Here is a 10,575-nt window from a genome sequence, read left to right as displayed (position 1 = left end):
TTCAAGATAGAAAGGGAACCTTTTTGTTCGTGACTACAGTTATTATGTGGTCAATTACGCCATCTAGCGGCGTAAAATGGTACGGTGTAATAGCGTTAAAAACTTCCTCTATTTGGAAATGCAACATCCTTACAACACGCTAAACGGTAGATTCCTAAGCGAAACACATGAAGTATTATAATTTCAAAGAACACTTACACTATATTACTTCATGGAAATAATGTCAAGAGCAAGTTTAACAAGCAAACCTCTTGCATACCAGTGTGAATTAACTCGATGTAAACATCATACAAACTTACTTTTCATCAATGACTCGCAACTCTGAATGTCAAAGACTGGATTACTCAGGATAACTGCAGGAATTGTCAAAAGGTAAATTAATTATCTCTGTTTTAGTGCACAACGAACTTGCACGTCTCTGCAGGTAGGCCTGCTAACAAAAATAAGGAACTTAACAGGAAGGCACGCGAGTTTACCACATGAAATATCGCGACAAATGCTAAATCACAGCGAACACACAAAAGTCCCGGCCTTTTCTACATAATCACTCAAACTATAATGAATTCTACACGCTAATACCTTACAGATGTAAACTTGTGCACATTCAAAGGATACACAACGAATACAAAAGCAGTAGCCTACATATAAAAATGCAAAGCTACAGTAAACAATAGGCCTAATCTCCGTTACATCTTCTAAAGACGTTAAACAACATGTTTCAGAAACGTTACAACATATGCTGAACAGTAAATATTGTAGGCTAGGCTACTGGCCTCATAAGTTCTGAGCTAGCTCAGCTATCCAGCAAGTTTACAATCACTAGCAGCTAGGCTAGGACGAACAAAGAATGCAGGAAATCTTCACTTTTTTCTCCTTTCCTTCATTTATGCTGTAAAACTGTGGATACAAAAATAAACTATTTTCAGTCCATTTGTCTTGTCTAACCACGCATATAGCGAATTGCCACTATATCAAAAAACAAATAAATCTTTCTCTTAAACATATCTTATTTTCTGTACTTATGTCTAAACACATATTTCACCAGAACAATGTATACTTACAGGCATTGCCTTCGTATGGGTAAGAAATAACTATAGCAGGTGAAAAACATAAATTGTCCAGACAGCAACCAGTGTGAATCATCTCAGTGACTTCTCTCGTTTTAACGCTAAGCAGGAACACTACTACACTCCAAAGTAGATTCTGATAAGGCCAGTAGATGGCGCTCTAACATAACAAATGACTGGTAAATACTAGTGCAATAACATAAACGAAATCTTGGTCGGCTCAGACCGTGACAATATTATTGACTAAACAATAAACATGTAGGAATGAGGTGTCAAACTCACTTTATGGTCAATTATCATCACACGCACGCCAAAGATAGCACAGTGTCTCTCTCGCTCAGAAAGTGCACGAACATAATGACTGGTGCATTACAGGAAGTGATTTACCCAGAATGCTCCGGTCATTTATGGTAAATAACAAGAAATAAAATCGAATTACTCTCAAAACATCACAAATATATAAAACAATATCCTGTAATCATTACAATCTCCTAAATAGTAATTCATTACGAAGAGAAACTATTACAAATTGTCAAAAACGAAACACCGTCACAGTGAAAACTCGTGTGATTGCAACCTTATATACCACCTGGACATTCAATTGAAGTAACAAAGAGTAAGTCCGTACTTGCCTCTCGAGGCCATGGCGTCGTTAAGATATACACAGTCTCGGGATAAGACAACGCTGCCGTCAACCCAAAGTGCACCATTGCGGACAATCTCAGGCAGGTCTGACAAGGACGTCGGCACAATGCTGCGATACAAGAAAGCTGTCATGATACTAACGAGATGATGGATCCCGTCCCAGTTATTTTTGCAAGAATTGGCATACTTTGATTTTTTTTAAAAAAAAATATCAACATTGTATCTTAAATCACTCTGGAATGTCCTTTTGGCATTATTTAAGCAATTTAAGATGAGCTATTCTGCTTAATAGTATACATTCGTCAACACACACGTTTTTGCTAATTATAGAGCCATCGACAGACCGAATAACACCAAATTTATTGAGGGTGCTTTGGATGGGGTCTCAAGTCATCCCACCAAATATGGCTTTCATACGTCACAGTATTTCCAAGATAGGCACACTTCCTGTTTGGCGGCTTCGCTTGCTGAATTTAATTGGTTATCACAGGCGAACGCTTGGACGTATGAAGGCGAAATCAAGGCGGTTGATCCGCCTTGGTCTGTAGATCACGCGTGCCAAGTTTCATGACGATCGGAGGAACTATGCGGCCAGAGTCGCTTTACTTTGACTTTGGACAAAATTCAAAATGGTGGATAATCCATCATGGCGGAAAATTACATCACATGGTGCGTTGGAATCAGCTGAGTCAGATGATTCCAATGGTATAAGTTTTATCAAAATCGGCCATACGGATCAAACGTTACAGGCATTAACGTGTTTTCCAACTTTGACCAGTTGGTGGCGCTAGGGCGTGAGAGTGGCGAGCATGAAACCTGGTGGTGTCAATCAGGGTAGTCTCCTCTATCAGTGTACCAAATTTCATGACTTTATGTCTTACGGTTTGGGCTACAGGTGGAAAAATGTGTGGGCATCAGCGCTCAAAAGTCGCTTTTCCATTCATTCCTATGGGAAAAAATCGACCGGAAAAACTGGAATAACGGGAGAACGACAAGGCGTATCAAAAAGCTGTATACAAGCCACCATCGTCGCATCAGGACGCACGCGTGAGAGGTGGAACGGTGTCTTTAGCTCCAAATCCCTAGGACAAGTTAGGGAGACAAAAGTTGGCGTTAAGATAAATGATAACTAGAATGCATTTCCCGGTGGGAAAGTGCGAAGTGTGCTTGCTCCGACGCGCCGCGAAAGCGCTCCAGCAGGAGATGCGACCGCTCGCCCTCAGGTCAAAACACTGAAGTTTGGCCAAGACGCAAAGCTGCTTCGAGTTTGGCGGCGTTACCCTCGATTGCCGAATTCTTACACTGACGTGACGGGTTGCCTAGGTTCATCAGTGGAATGTCCCAGAGCACCTCCAATGTAAAAATGTGGATGTCATCCCAAAGATGTAAAGAGATATGAGACAAAATGCATTTTTGCTAATTGCGACGCCCCCTAGTGGCCAAATTACACCAAATTTACTAAGGCTACTTTGGATTGTGTCCAAAATCATCCCACCAAATATGGTCTTGACACCTCAAAGCGTTTCCGAGATTTGCCCTCACTTCCTGTTTGGAGGCTTCGCCATCGAATTTGATTGGCTGCCATGGGCGAATGCTTTGATGTATGGAAATGAAATGTACACCTCTAAGGTCTGTAGACCTTGTGTTGAATTATGTATGAGTTGTTCACGTGTAGCCAGCATGAAACACGTAACCAGTGAAAGAAGGAAGGAGCCTAAGGAACTAGGCATGTTTCTAGAACAAATACGAGTAATGTTAGGAGAATTGCGGGAATATCTGCTGTTTACTCACTGTTGAGTAAGTTGCAATGTGTTATAGCCTCAAATTGATGGTAGAATAAATAGGACGACTCACCTGTTCAAATGGTGTAATAGGATCAAATTTGGTGTTGATATGTCAAAGCAACCAGGCTGTTACTGGTTAACATGTCTGAATATGAAATAGGGATGGCGAAAACTACAAATTTTCTTGACCGACCACCGAGGCTCATTAGCCGGTTGAAACCGGTTAACCGATTCGTTTAAAATAAATTATGCTATTTGAAATAACAGCCACGCAATTTCCCAACTCTCATCTCTCTGTCCCCCGCTCATAGGCTACACACAGCCCCGGCGCCGCCCTTTCACTCACGTCACTTTTTTAAATCCCCTACAGCGCCAAACATGAGTCCTGCAAACCAAGGAGCTTGTAAGTGGAGGACAAATGGTTCCTTCGCTCCGAAAATGGTTTGGGTACAAGGTGATCGCGTTGCAAATAAAGGCGTTTGTCTAGCGTTGGAAGCTCATTTGAAGCTGAAATGGCCGCGGCTCACTTATGAAAATGACAGCTCCGAAGAGACGCAGCTTAGTTTGAGGAAGTGCTAACAATAATAACGAAAGATGATCATTACCTTATCTGTTACCATTGATGAACCTTCCTGAAATGTAGATGTAATGTCTTTCCAAATCTAAGCCCATCTTATGCGGAAAGTTGCCTAGACTGCAACACGATAAAACCAATGGATAAAACAGCGCACTTCCAGATTGCAAAAGACGCACCGGCCACCGCTGTGACCTCGTACCAAATGTTTTTATTGGTTTATTACGTAGCCTAGCCTACAAGCAGGCGAGTTATGAAAAATTGAGTGTGAGGGATAATTTGTTAACTTCACGAAAAAAAGATCTTCTTGGAATGAGATGGCTAGCTGTAGTAACGTTTAGTCCACTGTCTTTAGGCTAATTTAAAGATGCCTCTTTTTTTTTTTTGTTAACCGACTAGCGACAACTTTGGTCGGTTAACGTGGATACGGTCAACCATCGGTCAAACAGTCACCGGGTTAACATCCCTAATATGAAATCGATTTTGGATTGGTTGCATGTGATAAAAGCTATGCCATTTCCTGTCCAGACAGCATTCATATTCAGAAATACTGTACACCGGCAACAAGGCACACTCACACACACACACACACACACACACACATACACACACACACACATACACACACACACATACACACACACACATACACACACACACACACATATACATATACATAATATATATGTATATACTGTATGAGCAATTCCATGCAAAACTGTCAAGTCCATAACCCCACACAGCGTCAAACTATGATGTGGATGATGATTTCTTAAAAGTTTACCATTTCGCTCTTCTTGTTTGTACAACATATTCAATGACATTGTTAACTTAATCATTTGCATTATATAAATGTAACCTATTTTTCCACCCTTATGTCTCAACATATACTATACACATAGTCACATTCATAAACATAAACAGGATCCTAGGTTCTCAATTTGCTGGACTCACTGTCTACCATAAAGTTAAAGAATAGTAATAACAGAAGAAAAGGTAAGAAGATGTTGATAGCGTGATTAACTAGTGTGGTGCCTCCACTGAAGAATGTCTTTACCACTGCTCTGGTGGAAATATGCAAATCCTCAGAAATGTCAAGTGACTACAGTTACTTCTACCTGCTTTGATATAGCTTATCCTAAATGAAATACTATGCAATGCAAGCATCACAAAACATTTATTGTATCCTTTGTTTTTAACTCTTAGAATTCAGTTCAGTGTGACATAATAAAATTAAAGTACAAAAACAGTTTTTAAACCCCTTTTTAAAAGTTTAAAACTTTCAATGAAATCTCAATTAAGGATTACGTAGTTCTAAATAGTAACTGTGTGGTAATAATTCACCTGTACCACCCATAGCCTAAATTAATTAAATTGTTCATTTAAATGTTAAATGAACAATAGTTAAATGAAACACACAGTAATACTTTCTATAACACTTTGTGTTGGATGTAATTAATTGAACCTAGAATTGTTAACTGCTATACAATAAGTGGGCCAAACTTCACAGTTTAAGTCTCCACACATAGCTTAAGCTTGCCTACTGAGTCTAAAAACATAGCTCCCACTTTCCTTAGCTGGAGGGGAATTCTGAGATTTCTCCCTAAAGCAGAAACTATTATTTTTACCTAATTACAGTGCATGAAAATGCACTGTACTGTTATTCCAAAACTTCTTATTATTATTATTATTCTTCTTCTAACGCACTTAATGGAGCTTCAACCGTTTAACGTAGAAACTTCATTCAAACTGCGCTGCGTAGGTCTTACTTAGGCCATCCGGGCTTTGTATTTTTCAACTTTGTAACTTTTATACTTTTTTAACTATTAATTAATTAAAATGACAATTTCCCCATAGACTTAACATTGTGATTATGACATCATAATAGAGCAATTAGAATCTTCTGCCAGGTGGCCAGGCCAGCTGCAGCAGCTCTCTCTCTATCTCAGGCTTTAAGCATACATTCTCTGTGAAGACTACACATGCCTGTTAAACTGTTTCCTCTGTCCACAACTGTTTCAAAATAAAAGTCCTCACTGCAATAATACACTATTAAATCATTTAACCATTGAAACTACTAATCTATTTAACTGTTCAACCATTCCCACTGTCAGTTATCATCAGCCATGCCTCCGGTCAACTACATGAAACCTCCATGTACCTAGCAACCAACATAGCAACCATTAAAATTAAGCGTTTATGACCGTTTCCATAGCAACCAACATCATTATACTGCAGTAACTTCTTGTTTCCTGATAGTGGCCACCATGGATACCCTAGCAACAAATGTTTCAAAATAAAAGTCCTCACTAGCAAGTTAGCTAGTTAGCATGGTTAGCATAGTTAGCATTGTTAGCATAGTTAGCATTTTTAACATAACTGCTAGAAATGATTAGCTAAGTTAGCTAATCAACCTGGTTAGCATTTTTAACATAGTTAGCATTGTTAGCATTTTTAGCATTACTGCTAGAAATCATCGGTTAAGTTAGCTAATCAACCTGGTTAGCATTGTTAGTAAAGTTAGCATTGCTAGCATAATTAGCATTTTAGCATAACTGCTAGAAATCATTAGCTAAGTTAGCTAATCAACCTGGTTAGCATTTTTAACATAGTTAGCATTGTTAGCATTTTTAGCATTACTGCTAGAAATCATCGGTTAAGTTAGCTAATCAACCTGGTTAGCATTGTTAGTAAAGTTAGCATTGCTAGCATAATTAGCATTTTAGCATAACTGCTAGAAATCATTAGCTAAGTTAGCTAATCAACATTTTAACATGAATATAAATCATTAGTTAAGTTAGAACTGGAATGTTTCATCTTTAAACTGTCTACCTTCACACTATCAACACTCTGTAAACTATGCAACCACCATGTTTACCCTAGCTACACCTTAGTAACCATATCTACATTATCTATCTATTTTTGCATTTTCATGCACTGGTAATTCCTTGGAATTGCATTTCTAGTTATTATTACTATTATTATTGGGGAGGTTATAGGTTTGCACTGATTAGGGTAGTGGCACTATACTGGATGGTATATCAGTTAGAATATAGGACGGAGAAGAGATGGGGTTTAACTTTGTATTGTTCCAGCAGAGACATTCAGGATTTCCATACATACAGAGAAATATAGGTAGATGGCTATTTATATAGATATATAATATATCTGCAGCATACAGAAATGCATTGAATACTAAGCTCATTAAACGGAATTGTAAGCCAGGACACATATACAGCAACGGCAACGCTAACCCCTTCAAGAAAGAAAAGAAACCTTTTTGTTCGTGACTAAAGTTATTATGTGGTCAATTACGCCATCTAGCGGCGTAAACGGTACTGTGTAATAGAGTTAACTCGCACAGGTACAAACTTCCTCCAGTCGGAGATTGTTAATGAGGGCTATCTTTTACTGTCTATGGGGCTAAAGGACTGTATTGATTGATTGTGTTGCTTGGGTGGCGTCAGTTAGAACCAAAGATCATAGAGCGCTAGACTCTTTGGTTAGAACACCGGTTGTGAAGCAGTAGTTTCTCCTTAGTTTCTTTATTGAGTTTTCTTCCACCATACAACAGCATGAATAAATGTATAATGTATAGTGGTCTGTAAAGAACCAAATAAACTGTCATTAATATGGTCACTAAATAAACTGTATCGCTATCTCTCATTCTATGAGCACAACTTCTCACACAAGTAACATTAACAGGCTTTCAAACCCTTAATGCTAATTCTCCGTTTAGCATGCTAAGTCCTTGCATATCAACGTGAAAGATACATCCCACTCCCAATACACATGACCGAAGGTTACGTTCACTTACTTTTGTTGTCATACACGCACACAACTTCAACTTAAGGTAATTGGCAGTAAACTCACTCAAAACTAACGTCATGAACTTCACCAACACTGTGGTAGCCTAATACTATACAAATTCTAGATCTAACGTCTCTAATGATCTAAACATCAAACTTACTTTTCGTCAATGACGCACAGCCGTCTGCTCATCATCACAACAGAAAACGAAACTTAACAGGAAAACAAGCGACGTGATTTACCCAGAATGCTCGAAGTCAATATTGCATAGGCTATAACAAGAAATAAAATCTCAAAACATCACAAATATATCAAACGATGTCCTGTAATCATTACAATCTCCTAAATAGTAATTCATTACGAAGAGAAACTATTGCAAATGGTCAAAAACAAAACACCGTCACAGGGAAAGCTCGTGTGATTGCCACTATAAATAGCACCTGGACATCAGTTTGATTTAACAACGAGTAAGTCCGTACTTGCCTCTCGGGGCCATGGCGTCGTTAAGATTTACCCAGTCTCGGGAAGAGACATCGTTGCGGACAATCTAAATCGGTCGTGAGCTTGCGTAGTTGTATACTCTCTCAGTCAATCAGCTCAGACGCAGACAGTGGTTGCGGTATAATGGAGCTGGGCTAAATAGTGCTACAAAAGCTCCTGCATAATGGAACTCGTGCCAGGTCCTTTTGCAAGAATTGGCATACTTTGATTTTTTTTTTTAAATATCAACATTGTATCTTAAATCACTCTGGAACGTCCTTTTGGCATTACTTAAGCAATTTAAGGTGAGCTATTCTGCGTAATAGTATACATTCGCCAACACACACGTTTTTGCTAATTATAGAGCCATCGAAAGACCAAATAACACCAAATTTATTGAGGGTGCTTTGGATGGGATCTCAAGTCATCCCACCAAATATGGCTTTCATACGTCACAGCATTTCCAAGATAGGCACACTTCCTGTTTGCCGGCTTCGCTTGCTGAATTTAATTGGTTGTCACAGGCAAACGCTTGAACGTTTGAAGGCGAAATCGAGGCAGTTGATCCGCCTTGGTCTGTAGATCACGCGTGCCAAGTTTCATGACGATCGGATGAACTATGCGGCCAGAGTCGCTTTACTTTGACTTTGGACAAAATTCAAAATGGTGGAAAATCCATCATGGCGGAAAATGACGTCACATGGTGCGTTGGAATCAGCTAGGTCAGAGGATTCCAATGGTATAAGTTTTATCAAAATCGGCCATACGGATCAAAAGTAACGGGCATGAACGCGTTTTCCAAATTTGACCAGTTGGTGGCGCTATAGCGTGAGAGTGGCAAGCATGAAACCTGGTGGTGTCAATCAGGGTAGTCTCCTCTATCAGCATACCAAATTTCATGACTTTATGTCTTACGGTTTGGGCTACAGGTGGAAAAATGTGTGGGCATCAGCGCTCAAAAATCGCTTTTCCATTCATTCCTATGGGAAAAAATCGACCGGAAAAACTGGAATAACGGGAGAACGACACGCCGTATCAAAAAGCTGTATACAAGCCACCATCCTCGCATCAGGACCCACGCGTGAGAGGTGGAACGGCGTCTCTAGCTCTAAATCCCTAGGACAAGATAGGGAGACAAAAGTTGGACTTGAGATAAATAAGTATATGAAACGCACGGATAACAATAGTGTGCTTTTGCAAGCACACTAATAATAGGAAGAACAATAGTGTGCTTTTGCAAGCACACTAATAACAAATAACAGTTGTGAGTGGTGAAGTCTAGACAGGGGCGTTCTCAGACACAGGCACCATGGAGATCTGGGCACTGAGAGGGGGCCGGGGACCAGCTCAACCAACCACAAGCACCAGGAAAAATGAAGTGTGACCAACATCGGTCGATCAGAGAGAAACGGCTAACAGAAAAAAGCATTTTTGTTCATTGGAAGTTTCCATTTGGTTAAGTGATTTGTGGGATAAAATGTCGTACTTCTTGGTCTTATGTACAACTGAGACTGGAAGTCTACACCTACACGTACATAACACACCATACACAGAGAACAACAGTGCTGAGGCAGGCTCTCAAAGTTTGATGTTATTCTCTAATAGTATCTATACTAGCTGATATATTAATGATATGACAGACAAGATGCCATAACTGAACAAAACATATGCATATGCACACACACACACGCACACATACACACACACACGCACACGCACACTCACACGCACACGCGCACAAACACACACACAGACACATACAGACACAGACAGACACACACACACACACACACACACATAGACACTCACACACACACACACACACACACACACTCACACACACACACACACACACACACACACTCACACACACACACACACACACACACACACACACACACACACACATACACACACTCATCCTTATCTGGTGACCTCCATTCAGCCTGTTCCAGCGATGTCTTCATCTCCCTTCATAAAGCTGCACCTGGCTCTTGCGCTGGTGTCAGGACCAGAGCCTGGGGAGCTGCCGGCCTGCCGTGGTGGTGAGCCAGCGCAGACCTCCAGACCGCGCTGCCCTTCCTGTGCAGGCTGCCCTCGGAGCAGCGCAGGCCTTTACAAGGCCCCAGGGCCCCAGCGAGGAGCTCCATAAAGACAGATAGAGAATGCCCATCATGTATCAGTGAAAACTGTAGCAGGGAGAGGCTTTTTGTCA

This window comes from Sardina pilchardus, chromosome 6 (assembly GCF_963854185.1).
Source record: "Sardina pilchardus chromosome 6, fSarPil1.1, whole genome shotgun sequence".
Lineage (NCBI taxonomy): Eukaryota > Metazoa > Chordata > Actinopteri > Clupeiformes > Clupeidae > Sardina > Sardina pilchardus.
This window is presented reverse-complemented; position numbering follows the sequence as displayed.